Consider the following 22,508-nt stretch of genomic DNA (forward strand, 5'->3'; position numbering starts at 1 on the left):
TGACAGGTGTATAAAATCGAGCACACAGCCATGAAATCTCCATAGACTAACAGCGTAGCCTAGTGGTTAGAGCGTTGGACTAGTAACCGAAAGGTTGCAAGATTGAATCCCCGAGCTGACAAGGTACAAATCTGTTGTTCTGCCCCTGAACAAGGCAGTTAACCCACTGTTCTGGGCCTTCATTGAAAATAAGAATGTGTTCTTAACTGACTTGCCTAGTTAAATAATGGTAAAATAAAATAAAAATGTTAGTCAAATTTCTACCCTGCTAGAGCTCCCCGGTCAACTGTAACTGCTGTTACTGTGAAGTGGAAAAGTCTAGGAGCAACAACAGCTCAGGCGGGAAGTGTTTGGCCACACAAGCTCACAGAATGCGACCGCCGAGTGCTGAAGCGTGTAGTGCGTACACATCATCTGTCCTCGGTTGCAACACTCACTATCGAGTTCCAAACTGCCTCTGGAAGCAACGTCGGCACAAGAACTGTTTGTCGGGAGCTTCATGAAATGGGTTTCCATGGCCGAGCAGCCGCACACAAGCCTAAGATCACCATGCGCAATGCCAAGCATCGACTGAAGTGGTGTAAAGCTTGGGCTCTGGAGCAGTGAAAATGCGTTCCCTGGAGTGATGATTCACACTTCACCATCTGGCAGTCTGACGAATTAATCTGTGTTTGCCGGATGCCAGGAGAATGAAACCTGCCTGAATGTATAATGGCAACTGTAAAGTTTGGTGGAGGAGGAATAATGGTTCGGGGCTGTTTTTCATGGTTCAGGCTAGGCCCTTTAGTTCCAATGAAGGAAAATCGTAACGCTACGGCATACAATGACATTCTAGACGGTTCTGTGTTTCCAACTTTGTGGCAACAGTTTGGGGAAGGCCCTTACCTGTTTCAGCATGACAATGCCCACGGTGTGGAAGAACTTGACTGGCCTGCACAGAGCCCTGACCTCAACCCCATCGAACAACTTTGGGATGAATTGGAACACTGACTGTGAGTCAGGCCTAATCGCCCAACATCAGTGCCCGACCTGAATGGAAGCAAGTCCCCACAGCAATGTTCCAACATTTAGTGGAAAGCCTTCCCAGAAGAGCGGAGGCTGTTATAGCAGTAAAGGGGGGACCAATTCCATATTAATGGCCATGATATTGGAATGAGATGTTCGATGAGCAGGTGTCCACATACTTTTGGTCATGTAGTGTACATCAGTGGGTTGATATGATTCATTGAAATAACCATTTAACAGCAGGAAATATCCCCGACTTGACCTTTAATGTGGATTTGTGATGCTACTTTCTGTAAACATAGACAGATACATTTTGATAGATATAACATCAACAGACAGACATAGGGACCACAACAGACAGACGTATTGTGACCACAGCATCTGCCTTTCTCCCAAATACAATATATAAAAAATCTAAATGTCAAATATAATCCCATGTCTAAATACGGACATCCAAACAAAGTATTGACAGATGTCAGTCCATTTTCTCCCTTCCAGGCATATTATGGTTAGAAAACCGACGTCTCATTTACTACGAGGGCTAAGTCATGATTACACACTGTTCAAGGCTTTATTGATGCAGTCGTATGCTTGAAAGCAAGATACGTGCCTCGTCCCAAGCTGCGGTTAGAAGGAACGGCCAGCCGTAAAATAATAGACTCAACAAAGCAGAGGTTTGGTGTTTTTTCAAGTCTGCACCCAAACTACATTGTGTCATGACGATTGAAGTGGCCGTTTATTTTCCCAGCATCGGCTGTTATTACGGTTGGTGCGGCTGCCGGGTTCACAGACATTACCATTGTTTAACTGTCGCACATATCCTTACGCCACATGTGGTGTAAACATAGTAAATCGTCCCAGTCTTCCGCGCTGTGCCGCTAGGCTAATTAGCACGGCCATTACAGAGTTTCCAAGGTGATCCGTAGCTACAGGTGCGATGATGTCACCTGCCAAGTATTGAAAGTGTTACTGCTCACTTGGTTAACGCAACAGCCGAAGGGGCAAGGGCCAACCTTAATGTTTAGAGTCATATTGCCGCCATACTGGCATTCCTCAGGGGATAATTATTATTTTGTCTGGTGGGGGGGGTAACTACGACAGCTGTTCCCATGACTCCCTGTCTGTCTGTCTCTGTCTTTCTGGGAAATTAGCAGGACTGAAAGACTGCTCACCAGTGTCTTGATTACCTCTGTTGACATATGGGCTTAGCCTAATGGCCTTGTTGATATCTTTTCACACACTCTTTAACAGGAGTGTCAAACATAAGGGCCGCGAAGTTGTCTAATCCGGCCCGTGGGTGGTTTGAGTTAAAACATTTATTTGTACTTATTTATTGTATTTCTTTGGTGGTGGTGGGGGGGTGGGAGCGAAGTCAATATGCTTTAAACTGTGTAGAAATTATAATAGACCTACATTCATACAGTTTCTTGATCGTTTCCAGCTAATCTCAGAAATTAAAGATAGAGAGTCAGGGAGCATTGGAAATTCCTAAAAATTATGGAAAAGGAATTCTTTTTAAACATTTTGGCGCCATGGAAATACAATCCATTTTCAGGTTCATTCCTCCAGACCTTGTTGAAAACCATATGTGGCCCCTGGGGAAAAGTGAGTTTGACATCCTTGCTCTATAGAATTCCTAACAGATATTTGCAACCTGCGATGCCACACTGTAAACAAAATGATCACAGGTGTGAGAGAAAAAAACTAGAGGAATTAAAGGGGATGATAGACATTAGAACACGTCATTCGATCATTTCTGGTATGTCAGCATGCGGTCCCTCGGGTGTCTACTGCTGCTGCCACGGCACCTCTCCTCCTATTGCATTGTGGGAGTCTGGGAGGCAGGTGAGTGACAGTGATGAATGTGTACCAGACAGGAACCTGTGGAGCCCACTGAGTGATTGGAGTGGCCTGGCCTTCTAATGAAGCTCCAGTTTCACATTACTGTACATACAACACTGGAAAGCAAGACTGAGAGCGACTGTAACAAGGGAGGACCATTACGGGCAAAAGAGGCTTCAAATGAATATGACAATATGTTTTGTATTGGGAAACCAGAATGTCTATGTTATTGTGATGAAAGGTAGTTAGTCACAATCTCAGATGTACGAGGCCAGATATGTATTTCTACATTTCTCTTAACAAATCACTGGTTACTGGCCTAGCCTTCATTGACTACTAGTTTGACATATTATTTTACGGTGAAGAAGTATGTGTCATCTACAGTACTTTTCTTTTCAACAGCCCCCCAGTCTGACTTTGTGTCTCAGTCAGACACCTGTAATTTAACCTGGCTGGCTGGGAAGAGGCTGTGTGCGCGTGTGTGTGTGTGTGTGTGCGTATGCGAGCGTTTGTGTCTGGCGAGCGTCTGCGGCTCCTGTTTGTAACTGGCTGGAGGTTACAGCCAAGCAGAAGCAGAAGCAGTAGCAGTTGACATAATATGACTGACAGTCTGTCCGTGTTATAATCCCCATACATTAGAGTTAGGCAGACTGTCACTGACCCAGACTATGAAGAAGAGAGGAAACATCCATGTCTATCTTGGAAGACTCTCTATCATCCACAGTTTTAGGTTTAAATCCAGAACAACCTTTTCTATCAAATTTAAAACCTCAACTGTAAGTTAGACTTTGATATATTTACTGTAGCGCACATTTGCGGTTGTGTTCCCTCAGTAGAGTGAGATGAATTGGCTTGGAAGTTGGAAGCCTTTGTTGTAGGAGCTGGGTCCTCTTGACCGATGGTCAGAAAAGAGTTGGCCACTACTATTCAAGTGATTGTTCTTGAGGGAATTACCCCTGCCCTCGGCTTGCAATTAAAACCGATAAATTAATATCTTACACTGCTCACTTCTAAAGTGGATACCTACTCAACTGAACTGTAAAGTTTGGAGACAGTGGCCAATGTGACAGATGGGCAAATCCATGACCTGGAATCAGCCCGAACTAAAGCTAGAAGGGGAAATCAAGCTCCTAAAAAAGACAACAGAATCACTTGAAAATTATTCAGAATAAAACACATATGTTTTCCACTGCCAAGGAGGCTCAAGGCTTCTTGGAGAAGCACATCAAGCCCAACACACAAGGGGAGGAACAGATCTAGGCTAACCCCAATTTGACTGGCTCAATATTATGCTATCCACGCACAATTAGTCATGCAGTTTCGCCTGTGGCTGTGATGCTGCCCTCAGCATAAGTCAATGATGAGGAAACCCCCTCAATTGAGTAAAATGAACACTATTATTATTATTATTATTATTATTATTATTATTATTATTATTAGTGCTGAACATTGGACTTCGTTATAATTATATTGCCTATGGTACAGGACATTTAAACAACGATGGCTCCACTGCAACTAATGAACAAGGCTTCCTTGTTGGGCTACAGCACATTGCATCCCTATGGGTTAAATTGTTTAGGCTAGATTATTAGGCTATAACTAGGACTGCAAATGGCTCTGAGATATGAGTAATATTACTACACAGATCTTACACGTGACATTAGCTAGCGAGCCAGGCAACTAACGTTAGCTAGTTACTGTAGCTAACAGTACGCTTCACCATGAATTAAAATGACTTTCTGACTAAATTAGAAACGTATAATAATTGAAAATGTTGCTGCAGTAGCTAGACTCTCTTACCCGAATACATGGATGAACGCTTCTCCTTATCTGTCACGGTTGCCATGGTTGCCCTTAGTTTGAAGATGTAATCCGGAGACCGGTGTGTTCTCTTTTTGACTCCCTCCGCATATTTGCAGTCAAACACCTGAATTTTCTCCATCTCACTAGCTGTCATACTCTACTTCCACCGGGCATTCCACCAATTTCAAAACTCGGTCCTCCAGAAAGTGGAGAGCATTAGCAACACTTTTGCAGTTATTCATGACATCTTTCAAAAAAAGCTGTGTTAGAAAGCATTACCTACACATACTGAGCAGCTCATGTTATAGACAGAAGCGGGCTACATGAGAGACGAATCCCAACTCATCTCTTGGCATGTCCATTATCTCAGCCAATCTTGGCTAGCGGGAAGGTTCTTGCCTTTTTCTGTGGCTAAAGGTAGAATAACTTTTCTTAAATGTATACGCTCCAAATTCTTATGATCCTACGTTTTATTGTTAGGATTAACTGAATTTTGTCTGGTTATTGGGACAGACAGGAATGCCATTTTGGACATTTAATAAGACCAACTACAATCCACACGCAACCAAGACTCTTCAGCATGTATTTTATGTTTACAACCTCATTGATGTCTGGCGAGCACACAATTCTAAAGCAAAATAGTATATTTTCTACTCAAATAGGCATAAATCATTCTCATGAATCGATTTCATATCTACTATATTAAACTATATTAAAATATTATCTATTTTGTTTCATTAAAAAAAATAGAAATTCGACATATGAACTTGTCTGACCACCAGACTTACTACTGCCTACTTCATATTTCAGAATCTCCTAAAAGAGCCGCAAGATGGCGTTTCAGTGTTTCATTATTACAAAATCCTACATTGTTTGAAATTGAACTAAATTAATTTATAATGATCAATAAAAATGTAGTCGATGGGATGCCACCAAAGATTTTATAAAAAAGAATGCTACTGCATTTGCATCTGGGTTGAATAAATCATATTTAAAGAAGATATCTGATTTTGAAATGTTTTTAACTGTTAGAGCGTTCTCAATAATCACTCTTTTTAGACCAGGTAGCTATAACCCTTTCCAGAGTCAAAACAGAACTTCATTTATTGATTGAAGACAGAGAGCAGAGAGCAGAATTTGCCATCCATCAAGTAAGATTCAACAATTACTTCCACGGTAATCGTCCCAGTCATTTACTAGCCAACAACCTACGCAGTAATGATCATTTAGCTATCCCTCTTCTATAAAGAACTGTACACCTCTGATTGTAAATCCACACCAAGCCAGACCAAGTACTTTCAAAAAGAATTAAGAACCCCTCTTCTCTCAACAGAGGAAGCCACCTTTCTGAGAGCCCAAAACTCGCTCAATGAACTCAAAGGGGCATTGGATAGCATGAATAAAGGCAATGGGATGGTATTCATCCTGAAGTCTATTTAAAATGTTGGAATCAATTAGGTCCACTATTGCTCGATATGATTAATACAGCCGTTTACAAATCTGTGAGAGATGTGAATACAGCCCTAATTTAGCTTTTATTAAAAGCTCAATTTCGCCTTTGCTAGTCTTATTATCCACAGAACCTCTGGCCAAGGAAATTCGTCAATCTAAGGAAATAACACCAATTTCCCCAAAATCTACTGATCACTTCATCTCATTTTACACAGACGATATTTCATTATTTTACTATCTCAACATTGTATCTCAATTGCTCCCAAACGGATTGACGATCATAGATAAATTCAGCTTCATCCCAAGCTATAAAATGTATCAAACTAAATCAGCCCTACATCTCTAATTATGGAATCCCAATTGTTTTCCATTTAAAAAAATTGGGATAAGATATATTTCCTTCCTTAGATTAAACCATTGCCTTAAACTTTAACAGAATGCTCAAATCAATTCCATCCGACCTCAGAAGATGGAATAATGTCTCAGTTGCTTTAACCGGAAGAAAATCTATTGTAAAAATGAATATATTGCCTCGGCTGAATTTCTCTAGTTCAATGCTTCCCATGGCTCCACCTTCTGGCTTCTGGGATAAATTGATAATGCGGTTTTAAAATGTATATTGCAAGGTACACGATCCCGGGTAAAATGAATACATTTCCAAAGAGGGAAATAATGTAGGAGGACTATCCGTACCAAACTTTAAATTGGCACTAACATTTCACCCCATCCTAAATTGCTTCAGCCATGATTCTTCCGCCCCCTGGCTGAGTATATAGAGACATATGGTGTCTCCTATTGCTCGGGAAGAGGTGGTCTTCACTGATATATCCCTTAAACAATGTTATTGTAAAGTCTGCTTCCAACTCACACCCTCAAACACCTAGATCCCCTGAACGCAGTTCACTCTCCAGATCCCAATCACCTGAATTCTAATCACCTGTTCACAAACCTGTATGTCATTATTACACACTATTTAGTTCAGTTCTTTGCACCCCATCACTGTGAGGTATTGTTTGTTTTGTGACACATGGCTTTCTTTCAGAGTGCTGGTTTTCCCGTGATGTACTCCTCCCGTGTATTTTAGTTTTTACCTGCCTCACTAACTATGCCTTTTTGCCTATTCCCTGCCTGTACTTTAGCCTATCGGATTCCCTGTTATTTATCTATTGCCTGATCTCCGGACTATGTTACTAGACTTTTCCCTGCCTGTACTGTTGCCTTTTTGGAACCCCTGTGTATGACCTTCTGCCTGCCCCTGGACCCAGCTACCTGCCTCCTCCTGTGGTCCTTTGCAAAAAACACCTGCTGCGCCCTGCGCTTGAAACCAGCTCTCTGTCTCCAATCGTGTTCATTACAGTAATATGGTGTCTCCTATTGCTCTGGAAGAGGTGGTCTTCCCTGATATATCCCTTAAACAATATAAACTACGCTTATGTCCTATTAATGCTCACACAAGTTCTATTTGGTGCAAAATTTAAAAAAGATGTAACTGGGAATGAAAATGGCATACCCCTACTCCAATATTTTACAATAGTTCTTTGCAGTCTGGAGGGTGGCCATTTGCAAATGTGGAATCCGTACCCTTACCGATATCATGGACAGTAATGGTTTGAGAACATTTCAAGATTTGAAAGATACATGCACATTACCAGGCATATAATTTTTCTGTATTTACAACTTAGGTCATCTATGCTGGCCTGGAGTACCTTGGGAAACCCAACTACCGAACCATCCAATGATGGGATTTATAAATAAATGATCTGGACTCCCGAAAGGACTGATCTCTATATTATACAAATATCTTTTGGAAAGCTCATATTCTGAGCTAACCATTAAAAAATGATGGTTCACAGATGTAATTGAATCTGAACAACACTTTAATTGGAACAGAATATGGAAAAATATGACCTTGGCATCCCATAATCTGAACCAGCAATTTATACATTTTAAGTTTGTTCACAGACTCTATTTAACACCACGAATATGTTTTACAATGAAATTGGCCCCAACTGCCAACTGTTCATTGTGTCCCATAAAGCAGGTAGACACATTCCTTCATATGATGTGGGAGTGCCCTGCAGTGAAATGCTTCTGAGACAAAGTTAACCATTTGTTTTCGAAGTGATTGAATTTAAATATTCAATGCTTTGCATCTATTATGTTACTTACCGATGATAGCCCCTTGAATCTCTCAATCAATCAGAGAAGATTACTGCTGTCAGGTAGCACTGTTGTGAAACGTTGGCAACCACCTCACTCTCTCCCTTTTAACTAGTGGATACAGTTACTATTAGAAATTATAACAGAATTATCGTCAGTGAGAATGAATGGTAGTAGTCAAGAAACAATTGAGGTCTGGCGGGGGTTTGTGGGGAGAGAATCGGGGGATGGATGGGTGGAAGGGGGACTGATGGGAAACCTCGGTGGGATGGGTGGGAGGCATGCTCTCTTTGGGGAGGTGGGGGGGGCTAAGCGGGGTGGGAGCCATGGTTTTCGGGCTGGTTCGAGGTGGACTTAGGGGGTTGGGTTGGGGGTTGGGTTGGGGTAATTTTTGGGATTATTTTTGTATTCATTTCTTTTAGTGTTTATTTGTACCTGTAACCCCTCCCTCAAAAAGTAAACGACTAAACTAAATAAAAAAACTATGGGAATAAAAGCTGAAGTGTGTTTCCCATAGGAAATATGTTGCCCCTAGAATAAGGATGCCTGATGAAGAACTAAGGGTTAAAACGTTGTTATATGTCACGGCCGTTGTAAGGATCGGACCAAGGCGCAGCGTGGTATGCGTACATTCTTATTTTTTAAAAGAATGAACACTGAACAAACGAACAAAATGAAACGTGAAGCTATACAAACAAGTGCTGACAGGCAACTACACATAGACAAGAACCCACGAACACAAAAGGGAAAATGGCTACCTAACGATAAACAGCTGCCTCTGATTGGGAACCATATCAGGCCACCATAAACATACACATCACCTAGACCTACAAAACCCTAGACAATACAAACCCCCTAGACAATACAAAAACTAGCGTACCCACCCTCGTCACACCCTGACCTAACCAAAATATAAAGAAAACATATCATCTAAGGTCAGAGCGTGACATTATAAATAATTATCACCTGGGAGCATGAGCAGCATGTCACGTGTTACGGTATGCCCCAGGTGCAGACAGTGTAGAAGAAACAGAAGTTTATTCATTAAACAGAGGCAGGCAAACGACAGGTCAAGCAGGCAGGGATCAATAATCCAGAGAGGGTGTAAGGCACCGGAACAGCATGCAGGCTCAGGGTCAGGTCAGGCAGAGGTCGGTAATCCAGAGTAGAGGCAAAGGTACAGGACGGCAGGAAGGGTCAGGTTAGGCAGGCAGGTAAGGTAAAAACCGGGAAGCTACAAAACAGGGACTATAGCAAAAACAGGGGCAAGGGAAACCGCTGGTAGGTTTGAACGAACAAAACAAACTCGCACAGACAGACAGAAAACACAGGTATAAGTACCCAGGGGATAATGGGGAAGATGGGTGACACCTGCAAGGGGTGGAGATAAGCACAAGGACAGGTGAAACAGATCAGGGCGTGACACAGCAGTGTGCAGCCTTTTCCTTTCTGTTTTCCATGAGTTTACCTACAACTCCAGCTCCTGCGGAAAGTACCAGGATGGGCGTATGTTCTTCAGCTTTTGCCCTTAGAAACAACACATGAGAATGGAGGTTAGTTGTGAGGGGTGTACATGTAAAGGAAGTGACATCGGCCTTGTGATCTCCGGCGTGGCATCTGGGCAGCAATTATGTCCTCTCTTCCTCTTTTTCACATTTGGATGAAAAGCGTGCCCAGAGTAAACTGCCTCCTACTCAGTCCCAGATGCTAATATATGCATATTATTAGTAGTATTGGATAGAAAACACTCTGAAGTTTCTAAAACTGTTTGAATCATGTCTGTGACTATAACAGAACTTATTTGGCAGGCAAAACCCCGAGGACAAACCATTCAGATTTCTTTTTTTTGAGGTCACTCTCTTTTCAATGGGTTTTCATTGGGAATCCAGATTTCTAAGGGACCTCCCTGCAGTTCCTATCGCTTCCACTGGATGTCAACAGTCTTTAGAAATTGGTTGAGGTTTTTCCTTTGAGAAATGAATATGTAGCCATGTTCAGAATAAGGCTCCGGGGAAGTGTACTGTTTGTTAGAGGCGCGTGACCAGAAAGCATGCTACACATTGTTTTCCTCCGGTATTGAACACAGATCATCCCGTCTTCAATTTTATCAATTATTTACGTAAAAAAATACCTAAAGTTGTATTACAAAAGTAGTTTCAAATGTTTTGACAAAGCTTACAGGTAACTTTTGAGATATTTTGTAGTCATGTTGTGCAAGTTGGAACCGGTGTTTTTTTGGATCAAACGCGCAAAATAAATGGACATTTTGGATATACAGTGGGGAGAACAAGTATTTGATACACTGCCAATTTTGCAGGTTTCCCTACTTACAAAGCATGTAGAGGTCTGTAATTTTTATCATAGGTACACTTCAACTATGAGAGACGGAATCTAAAACAAAAATCCAGAAAATCACATTGTATGATTTTTAAGTAATTAATTTGCATTTTATTGCATGACATAAGTATTTGATACATCAGAAAAGCAAAACTTAAAATTTGGTACAGAAACCTTTGTTTGCAATTATAGAGATCATACGTTTCCTGTAGTTCTTGGCCAGGTTTGCACACACTGCAGCAGGGATTTTGGCCCACTCCTCCAAACAGACCTTCTCCAGATCCTTCAGGTTTCGGGGCTGTTGCTGGGCAATACGGACTTTCAGCTCCCTCCAAAGATTTTCTATTGGGTTCAGGTCAGGAGACTGGCTAGGCCACTGCAGGACCTTGAGATGCTTCTTACGGAGCCACTCCTTAGTTGCCCTGGCTGTGTGTTTCGGGTCGTTGTCATGCTGGAAGACACAGCCACGACCCATCTTCAATGCTCTTACTGAGGGAAGGAGGTTGTTGGCCAAGATCTCGCGATACATGGCCCCATCCATCCTCCCCTCAATACGGTGCAGTCGTCCTGTTCCTTTTGCAGAAAAGCATCCCCAAAGAATTATGTTTCCACCTCCATGCTTCACGGTTGGGATGGTGTTCTTGGGGTTGTACTCATCCTTCTTCTTCCTCCAAACACGGCGAGTGGAGTTTAGACCAAAAAGCTCTATTTTTGTCTCATCAGACCACATGACCTTCTCCCATTCCTCCTCTGGATCATCCAGATGGCAAACTTCAGACGGGCCTGGACATGCGCTGGCTTGAGCAGGGGGACCTTGCGTGCGCTGCAGGATTTTAATCCATGACGGCGTAGTGTGTTACTAATGGTTTTCTTTGAGACTGTGGTCCCAGCTCTCTTCAGGTCATTGACCAGGTCCTGTGGTGTAGTTCTGGGCTGATCCCTCACCTTCCTCATGATCATTAATGCCCCACGAGGTGAGATCTTGCATGGAGCCCCAGACCGAGGGTGATTGACCATCATTTTGAACTTCTTCCATTTTCTAATAATTGCGCCAACAGTTGTTGGCTATTGTCCTGTAGCCCATCCCAGCCTTATGCAGGTCTACAATTTTATCCCTGATGTCCTTACACAGCTCTTTGGTCTTGGCCATTGTGGAGAGGTTTGAGTCTGTTTGATTGAGTGTGTGAACAGGTGTCTTTTATACAGGTAACGAGTTCAAACAGGTGTAATTAATACAGGTAATGAGTGGAGAACAGGAGGGCTTCTTAGAGAAAAACTAACAGGTCAGTGAGAGCCGGAATTCTTACTGGTTGGTAGGTGATCAAATACTTATGTCATGCAATAAAATGCAAATTAATTACTTAAAAATCATTCAATGTGATTTTCTGGATTTTTTAGATTCCGTCTCTCACAGTTGAAGTGTACCTATGATAAAAAATTACAGACCTCTACATGCTTTGTAAGTAGGAAAACCTGCAAAATCGGCAGTGTATCAAATACTTGTTCTCCCCACTCTATATCGAATTAATTAATCGAACAAAAGGACCATTTGTGATGTTTATGGGACATATTGGAGTGCCAACAGAAGAAGCTCTTCAAAGGTAAGGCATGAATTATATCTTTATTTCTGCGTTTTGTGTCGCGCCAGGAGTTGAAATATGATGGTCTGTGATTGTTAGCTGGGGTACTATCCTCAGATAATAGCAGTATTTGCTTTCGCCGTAAAGCATTTTTGAAATCTGACATGTTGGCTGGATTCACAACAAGTGTAGCTTTAATTTGGTGTATTGAATGTGTGATTTCATGAAAGTTTAATTTTTATAGTAATTTATTTGAATTTGGCACTCTGCATTTTCACTGGATGTTAGCCAGGTGGGACGCTACCGTCCCATATATCCCAGAGAGGTTAAGAGAGCCTTCTACCCATAACCCCCATAACCATATTTGTGGTGGTTGGTGTGTCGAGGTAAAATTTACTTTTGTTTCCTTTCACATGGAGATAAACTAAGGATCATGCTCGCAATCTGATCTTTGTGCATGCAACATGCTCAAGTCAAACTGGGCTTTTGTGTCATCTATTATTGTTTCATTGTCTACTGTACAGTAAGGTCCGCCTCCGATTTCCTCTTCATCATATCGACATCCCCTCACGATTGTTCAAAGGGCAGCTGACTATTGTGTGAAATTCCTGAATAGAATCCTATTCCTGTATAGAATCAAATTTTGAAGGAAATCTCTGACCCATATCTTCAGATTTGGTTTGATTCTGTAACAGCTACTGTTTAGTCTGTGAAACATGACGTTTTACGTGGTGAATCCCAGCGAACTTAAAGATTCCAGTGTCTGCTTTCTGTTCCTATAAATACTACACGATCCAACAGTAAACAATACTCTATGATGGTGCTTTGAACTTTGGCATTTCTATACTATGTTTACCTGAAAGGCCGCTCAGCAAGGAAGAAGCCACTGCTCCAAAACCGCCTTAAAAAAAGCCAGACTACGGTTTGCAACTGCACATGGGGACAAAGATCGTACTTTTTGGAGAACTGTCCTCTGGTCGCAGCATCATGTTGTGGGAGTACTTTGCTGCAGGAGGGACTGGTGCACATTGCAAAATAGATGGCATCATGAGGGAGGAAAATTATGTGGATAAATTGAAACAACATCTCAAGACATCAGTCAAGAAGGAGGCTTACAAACCTGACTCAGTTACACCAGCTCTGTCAGGAGGAGTTGACAAAATTCACCCAAATTATTGTGGGAAGCTTGTGGAAGGCTACCTGAAACGTTTGACCAAAGTTGAACAATTTAAAGGCAATGTTACCAATTACTAATTGAGTGTATGTGAACTTCTGACCCACTGGGAATGTGATGAAAGAAACAAAAGCTGAAATAAATAATTCTCTCTACTATTATTCTGACATTTCACTTTCTTAAAATAAAGTGGTGATCCTAACTGACCTAAAACAGGGGATTTTTACTAGGATTATATGTCAGGAATTGTGAAAAACTGATTGTAAATGTCTTTGGCTAAGGTGTTTGTAAACTCCCGACTTGAAGTATTGTGATAATATCGTATCGTGAGGTCCTTGGCAATTCCCAGCCCTACTGTCCATATCCTAACTAGTTTAGCTGAGATGGATTCATCTCAGCTACACTAAAGCTGTCTTGTTTGTCGCAGGTGGACCACTTCCTCGCTGAAGTCTACTCAGTGCAGCCAATATCTAATTGCCATACATCCCTGCTGCTCCACAAACACCCTAATCTATTCATTACACATGTATTTCTGTTAAACACGGTGTCACAAAACATTTTCTCCCGCTAATGTATAATTCTCAAATCAATAGTTAAACTCCAGGTCTTTAATAACGTTGGGCTGGATACTGCCGGCAGGCCAGGTGCTGGAATATAGGCCAGTGATATGAGGCCTGAATTGTGCCACTATGCTCCCCTATTTCTCTTGGCTCAAACGGGTGCCAGACTCTCTGTGGTACTCTGTGTGCGCTGCCTGCTTTGCCCGGACCGCACCAGGACCACGCTGTACCTTGAGGGCTGCCCGGTGGCCACACGCCAAATGTCCTCTGTATAATGTACAAACAATGAAAGTGTAATTGCTGTCTAGTGACAGACTGGAGCATACTGGCCAACGTGTAACAGTCGAGTTAAAGGGATTTCCAGGGGATTAAAGCTGAAGTGTGGAGGAAGTGTAAAATGTCCTGAGAGATAGCTGGAAACCAGATAAACAGGATGTTGTCATCTGGGAACAAGATGTTCCCTAGAATAGATCGGTACGAACACCTGTGGTAATTGAATATGAGCATGTCTGGATCACATGTTACAACCATGGTCATATGTTATTACTTTCCTTCAATAGCTATATTTAATATTTTTGTATTCGACGAACAAATTGTGTTTGTACTAGCAATGGACGTAGGTATGAAAAGTAGGGGAAAACGGGTCATACTGTATTATCTGGTTATCCGTGACTGGATGCTTGTTGACGTGCAGAAATGTGGCATTTTCTCCCTCCTTTCCCCCTGCTCGCTGACTCAGAGCAAATAGCGGAGCTAAATGAATCCAACTCAAGACCTGTTCTCCATTTGGTGAGGAAGTACTTAGAGTAAACAGATTCAGACCTATACCCTCCTTAACCCCCTGAGGTACAGTCTTCTTTTAATACGTGGACGTGATCGTTTGAGTTCCATCATTAGGCCCATGTGTTGGCCAATGGCTTGTGTCCAGTGTTGTGACCCTCTGGATTGGGCCAAGTGCTGTCTCAGCTCCGGTTCACACTCCACCCTGACCAAGGCAGAACAAAGAAGAGCTATACTCCATTGGCCAAGACTCTGCCGCCTCGCCATCCCAGACAGAATTATTGGTTTATTTATTGGTCAGTCGTGTTCCACTTTTTCCCATTCTTGACCTACTCAGGGGAAACTGGAAATGTTTTGAAAATGTATACACTTGTTTCTGGCATTTGACTCTGTGCTGCTGGAGGGAAATTCCATCGTTTCAGCGCCAATGATCATCAATATTGGAATGCTTTCCCGGAAATAGGAAGCGTCACAGATAATAGTGGACAACATAGTTCTTTCTATGTATCACGACTGAATAGGACCCTTTGAGTGTGTGATTTAGGACTGGGTACCATTGTTGCCATATAACATTGACCTTAACACACTGGGTTTCAGTGGAGAACTATCTCGGCCATTCTGTGTGTCATTCTGGGAACAGCTCAACCTTCCCACAACCTTCTCGAGGCCTTCACGGCTGTAAGTCGACAATTGCAGTCTGTCTGTCAGCTTCTTAATCATCCTGTTAGCCTTGGTTTCCCAAAGCACAGGAACAGTTGATCGGGGTCTCGGCTAGGGCTGTGATGGTCATGGAATTTTGGATGACGGCAATTGGCCAGCCAAATGACCACAGTCTCCGTGATCACTGTTTGAATAGTAGAGGAGACACAATATCTCCTCATCTCCAAGTTTCAACTTTCAGTAGTCGTGTATACGGGATACACATGGTCAGAGCCGGATTAACAAATCATAGGCCCGGGGCTTTGTTTTTGTATAGACAGGGCCCTCCAGTTACCCACGTGGACTGCCTACCTCCTCTCCTCTCCCCGTCTGATGATTAGCAGATCGGCAGCAGCAGGCTGTCTACACTCATTGAGAGCGGACTCCTCAGTCTTCCTGTTGTCAGTTGCATTACTATGGGACAGCTGGAGATCGAATTTGAGTATTGAAACAATGTTGCAAATGTCAGAGAAAAACAGCAACATTTATACAAATCTCTGCAGTTGAAAACTAAATGTTAGTCTAAAAGAAATGTGAGAATGTCTAGATGCTTTTTATAGTGGAGATCAAGTTTATAAATTGCCTGGCTGGGCTGATGAGACAGTGGATTGCGCAGTCTGATGGAACAGAGTAAATAGCCGGTGGCAACTTGTGGAATAGAAACCAGCTGGAATGCGGTTTTAACCAATCAGCATTCAGGATTAGACCCACCCATTGTATAATTTACAACAGAAACTGACTCAATCGCACGAATGCCCAGCTTTCCAGTCTACAGTTAGCTGTTCGTTACATTTTTTTAAACGGTTATGAAGGTTATTTTGTTTTCATGATGGTGTTAAGGTTTGTAGGTTTTTCTATGCTACGTGAGACGAGAGTAATTCAACCATTTACCATTTACCCTCCCTTGTTATGATCATTCATGTCGAGAAGCTTTATGATTAATTGAATTACATTTGAACCGTTTTAGGCGTTTGTCGTTCAGTCTGACATGGATATTAATGCACGTCAAAGTTGGATTACTAAATGACAGTTGGCAGATTGTCTAGGGGAGTCAATGGTCCAGGAACAGTTTATCCTTGCCATTTGAGACCTGTAATTGGCATCCCTGCTTTGTGTGCATTTGTTTGTGTTCATGTGTGTTGACGTGTTGTCGTGTGGCATGACGTTGGCGGAGGTACCAGTGCCATAGGATGGTCTGCTCCAGAAACTCAAACTAAAGAGAGTACACCGCGCACCCTGGCACTCGTAAAAAAAAGCTTTGCTTATGTTAATGAACCATCTCCAGAAATCTATTTATGTTTGGATTCCATGAATAGTATGGATTTTCCATCTGTATTCTGATAGTCTGAAGAGCATCTACATGGGACTATCAACAAACTATCTGTTGATAAGAAACTGTTTGCTAAGGTTACAGTTAGGGTTAGGTTTAGGACAAGGGTTAAGGTAAGGGTTAAGTTTAGGTTAAAGGTAAGGGTTAGGGTTAAGTTTAAGGTTAGGGTTAGTTTTAGGGTAAGGGTTAAGATTAGAGTAAAGGTAAGGGTTAAGGTTAGGGTTAGAACAAGGGTTAAGGTAAGGGTTAGGGTAAGGGTTAAGATTAGAGTAAAGGTAAGGGTTACGGTTAGGGTTAGAACAAGGGTTAAGGTAAGGGTTAGGGTAAGGGTTACGTTTAGGGTTAGGATAAGGGTTAAGGTTAAGGTTAGGGTTAGGATAAGGGTTAAGGTAAGGGTTAGGGTTAGGATAAGGGTTAAGGTAATGGTCAGGGTAAGGGTTACGTTTAGGGTTAGGATAAGGGTTAAGCTATGGTTAGTGTTAGTAGATAGTTCGTTGAAATGTTACTGATAGTATGTAGAAGAGCAGCTGTAGACGCCCCACAGACTATCCAAATCAAGTGTTACCAAACCACATTGTGTCTGTGTGTGTGGTCCCCGTGATATTCATGATATGTGGATTTGTTGAGAGATACTTGCAGACGATGATGTTATTCATGTTAAACAGTCTGCTGAAGCCGTAGGGCAGAAGGTTTGGATCAGAACCACATGCTGATCATGCACAAATCCATAGCTTACAGACAATCCTTTCAAAGTATAGGTATCAAAGCTCTTAAGCCAGGTTTCTTCATCTCATTAAGTAAACCCACCCCGGTCACATTACACCTGGGCTACAGCACACAAATAGTCATAACTATGTAAGATATGAGCATGCCATATTTTTCATGTTAAGATCACTGATCAGCCCGCAATCGTTAAATATGATCTGTGTTCATATTTTTGCCATGTCCTTAGATGAACGACACACTCTCTCAGCTCTGATGGACCTCGACACAAAGATGGTAGAAGCCCGTGGTAATTAATTAGGAACTCGCACGAGAGATGTGATTGGATTACGGGACGACCAGATATCCCACTAGATGGTTGAGATGTGTTCAGTCGGGAATTGAAAGCTATTCACTCAGACGTCCTCCTGTCATTGATCTTAGTGTTCTGTCATTATTAGGTCATGGACTCCCATATTATTTCTCTCATGGGGTGGTCTGGTAACGAAATGACTGAATGAATGAGCTTCCTTTTTGGAAGATTCTATTCATTGAATTTTACAGCGTCTTCGTTAACATGTGCATTCATTTACACGTTACATGTGCCGATGCAAGTAGTCGAATGATTGAGTTGTAGCCGAGTGTGATTGAAAGAGCGGAGAAGGCAGATTGTGTCTTTGTGGAATGTGAATGAAATGCATTTGGAATGTGGCGTGACATGTGCTGACATGGCCATGTATAATGTTTTAATTAGCCTTAATGGGAAAGTAATCTCCTATGCAGTGAGGATGTGCACCCAAACAGATACACAGGACAATCATCACATCCAGCAGCTCTCAACATACGTAGATAGAACATGCATTGACAGGATACTGGATTTGGAGGTGTAAAGCAAACAAAAGGTACAGTAATGGAAGTAGGTGAAAGCAAAGTCCTGCAAGATATTTTGGGATCTTCTTAGCTATTTTAACAATAAAATAAAAAACACTAAGAGAAAAATTATTCTAAGTCAAAATCCTTGATGATTTCTAAGTTTGTCATCATGATTGCAGTCATTTTCTTCAAATCATAATGTTATTAGGTCTTTATTAATTGAAGCTCTTTCATTTCTGATGTGGCTCGTTTTGACATCTTAAATACTATATGCCATTTTTAGAGAAAATAATGACTGTTATTTTGAAATGGTACAGTTACTGTAAATGCAAGTGATCTGGGTTGAAGACATTTTAGGATTCAGGTTGAAATCCATATCACATGTTTATCAAAGCCCCCCTTTTGCTATTTTGGTGTCTTTGTTTGAACAACCTTGTCCCATTCCTTCTCTGTGTGTTGTAGCCCTGCTGGGACCCTGGAGAACCACGGTGGCACAGACTACTCCTAATGATAGATATGCCAGTGTGCCCTCAAGGCCTAAAGTCCAGTGCCAGTTAGTGTCTCATAACAGCTAAATCGAGTTAGCTCACTAGCTAGTGCAGCATTTTGTTATGGCTTCCGAAATGAACTGCCAGTTCACTGTTGACTCTCGGTAACAACTTTTCTCTGTATCCATCAACCAGTTAAATTGTCAATGCTATACAAGCTATCTTTCCAGAGATGAGACTGACAAGCTAAATCTGTACAGTTAATTTAGCCACTTTGATCACCTCCCCTTTAAGGCCCTTTCCCGGTTCCAGATGAATGCCATATGCAGGCGTTTATGTTGCCAGCTCACAGCTCCACAGCTCTGTCTTTATGAGCAGGACTGAGATGAAAGACCCTTTAAATGCTGAGAGGGAAGCAAACCGTGTAGACGCAGAGGCTTCATTAAAGAGCTTGTGTTTCCCCCGCCATACGGGGCACCCAGTTTTTGCATATGTTTTTCTAGCGTGTTAACTAGCGCCGTCTGTCACTTACTAAATTTTTACGAAGGCAAACATCACTCGGTTCAAAGCGTCTGTGTCCGTGCCCTCCCCTGGCCGCTCGCTTTTGAATGTCAGATCTCATGCGGAGCGAGCGCCATGGGATTCCAAACATTTGCTTAGAGTTTTATGCAACCCAACATGAAGCAAAACAAGCCTGTGAAAACTCAAATATCCACCCACTGCTCGTGGCAGCATATCCTGTCTGAGCAGATTATACAGCCGTTTCTTCAAGTACCATCACAGGGACACAACTGCCATGGGTCTCTAGAGGAGACGTTTCTGTTCAATGGCTACCTGCTCTTTCAAAGTGCCTTCCTTGACACCTTCAAACTGATAATAGAATCCAGTTCACCACATCAGACTTTTTTCCCTTCCTTCAGACTCTGTCATCCCTTCTAAACTAATTGACGTCATCACTTTGTGCTCTCCCAAGTGTACCTGGCAGTGAGTCCAGGGATGTCTAGATCCCACCCCGACCACAAGGTCTCCCACCCCGGAGATGTCTAGATCCCACCCCGACCACAAGGTCTCCCACCCCGGAGATGTCTTGGTCCCACCCCGACCACAAGGTCTCCCACCCCGGAGATGTCTAGATCCCACCCTGACCACAAGGTCTCCCACCCCGGAGATGTCTCGGTCCCACCCCGACCACAAGGTCTCCCACCCCAGGGATGTCTTGGTCCCATCCCGACCACAAGGTCTCCCACCCAGAGATGTCTTGGTCCCATCCCGACCACAAGGTCTCCCACCCAGAGATGTCTTGGTCCCACCCCGACCACAAGGTCTCCCACCCAGAGATGTCTTGGTCCCACCCCGACCACAAGGTCTCCCACCCCAGTGATGTCTTGGTCCCACCCCGACCACAAGGTCTCCCACCCAGAGATGTCTTGGTCCCACCCCAACCACAAGGTCTCCCACCCCAGAGATGTCTAGATCCCACCCCGACCACAAGGTCTCCCACCCAGAGATGTCGTGGTCCCACCCCAACCACAAGGTCTCCCACCCCAGAGATGTCTTGGTCCCACCCTGACCACAAGGTCTCCCACCCAGAGATGTCTTGGTCCCACCCCAACCACAAGGTCTCCCACCCCAGGGATGTCTTGGTCCCACCCCAACCACAAGGTCTCCCACCCCGGAGATGTCTAGATCCCACCCTGACCACAAGGTCTCCCACCCCAGGGATGTCTAGGTTCCACCCCAACCACAAGGTCTCCCACCCCGGAGATGTCTAGATCCCACCCCGACCACAAGGTCTCCCACCCCGGAGATGTCTAGATCCCACCCGAACCACAAGGTCTCCCACCCCAGAGATGTCTTGGTCCCACCCCGACCACAAGGTCTCCCACCCCGGAGATGTCTAGATCCCACCCGAACCACAAGGTCTCCCACCCCAGAGATGTCTTGGTCCCACCCCGACCACAAGGTCTCCCACCCCGGAGATGTCTAGATCCCACCCCGACCACAAGGTCTCCCACCCCAGAGATGTCTAGATCCCACCCCGACCACAAGGTCTCCCACCCCAGAGATGTCTTGGTCCCACCCCGACCACAAGGTCTCCCACCCAGACCACAAGGTCTCCCACCCCAGAGATGTCTTGGTCCCACCCCAACCACAAGGTCTCCCACCCCAGAGATGTCTTGGTCCCATCCCGACCACAAGGTTTCCCACCCCAGGGATGCCTTGGTCCCACCCCGACCACAAGGTCTCCCACCCCGACCACAAGGTCTCCCACCCCGGAGATGTCTAGATCCCACCCCGACCACAAGGTCTCCCACCCCGGAGATGTCTTGGTCCCACCCCGACCACAAGGTCTCCCACCCCGGAGATGTCTTGGTCCCACCCCGACCACAAGGTCTCCCGGTGCACTATGACTCACCAGAAATACCAGGCTCCTGAGCTGTCCTCTGGTTCATAGAGGGTGTACTGTGCTGTGTACTCCCACCAGGACCTCTTATGAAAGCGCCCTGCCAACCATAGGCCACCACTCCGCTCCTACTCCCAATTCACAAATAGAAAATGTATCTCTAAAGCTTCCTCTGAAAAGTTAACTTCAGGTCTACTGGCCCGAGACATTTCCTTTCAAGGTCTGAAACAGCAGGGGGGTTTTCTTCTTTTCTCTATCACATCTGCAAGTGTTGCTGCACACTGCTTTGAACCCAAACAAATATGAAAGTTTAGAAGTTGAGTTACGCTTTTCAAGGGAAATTGGGGTTGGGGGGCACATTTTTGGTCAAGCGAGGGGGACCAGAGAGCCCACTGCAATACCTTTCCAGAGCATGGGAAATAAGAACTAGTCAGACCAGCGCTGTAACAGAGAGGACAGTGGGAATATCCCACACTTTTACTATGGAACAAAATATTTTCTGTGTGTTTTAAGAAGCTAGCGCAGAACACTGCTGAGCTAAGGGTTAAATGCTATTTTTTAATGATAATGCTTATATATTTAATATGGGCTGTGCTTTAATTGGCATGGATAAGGAAAGGCCTGTAAAATGTGTTTTATAGAACACAATGTACAGAACACAATGTATAGAACACAATGTATAGAACACCATGTATAGAACACAATCTATAGAACACAATGTATAGAACACAATGTATAGAACACAATGTATAGAACACCATGTATAGAACACAATCTATAGAACACAATCTATAGAACACCATGTATAGAACACAATCTATAGAACACCATGTATAGAACACAATCTATAGAACACCATGTATAGAACACCATGTATAGAACACCATGTATAGAACACCATGTATAGAACACAATCTATAGAACACAATGTATAGAACACCTTGTATAGAACACCATGTATAGAACACAATGTATGGACCCGTTGTACTTTGACGTTAGAGGCTCATGTCCTGAAGACTTCTTTGTTTATACCTTTTCATTTTTAATTTCCTCATTTTACCCTCTGATTTAGTTCCTTTACTCAATATTTAGCCAACCAATCCACACTGTTCTGTGTGAAAAAACAGATCCTGTAAACAATATTGGAATATGAATGAAGGTGATTTGCTCATAAGTTGAGTACCAATTAGCTATAAATGAGAAACACCCCCACATATTTATAGAGGAGGAATTCAGACTGTAAACTATTTAACGTTTACCTTGTTATGAGCCATAAAAGCCACGTTTTGAATTATACATTTACTAGCTGTTAAACACAT

The 22,508-nt window shown here is 43.1% G+C and overlaps 1 protein-coding gene across 1 annotated transcript in view; it reads left to right on the top strand.

Moving 5' to 3' along the window:
* The window catches only part of LOC129823055 (piezo-type mechanosensitive ion channel component 2-like), a 196,054-nt gene that overhangs the window by 77,102 nt on the left and 96,444 nt on the right, over positions 1-22,508 (top strand). The gene's annotated exons all lie outside the window — the stretch shown is intronic.

The sequence above is a fragment of the Salvelinus fontinalis genome, chromosome 25 (genome assembly GCF_029448725.1).
Source record: "Salvelinus fontinalis isolate EN_2023a chromosome 25, ASM2944872v1, whole genome shotgun sequence".
Classification (NCBI taxonomy): domain Eukaryota; kingdom Metazoa; phylum Chordata; class Actinopteri; order Salmoniformes; family Salmonidae; genus Salvelinus; species Salvelinus fontinalis.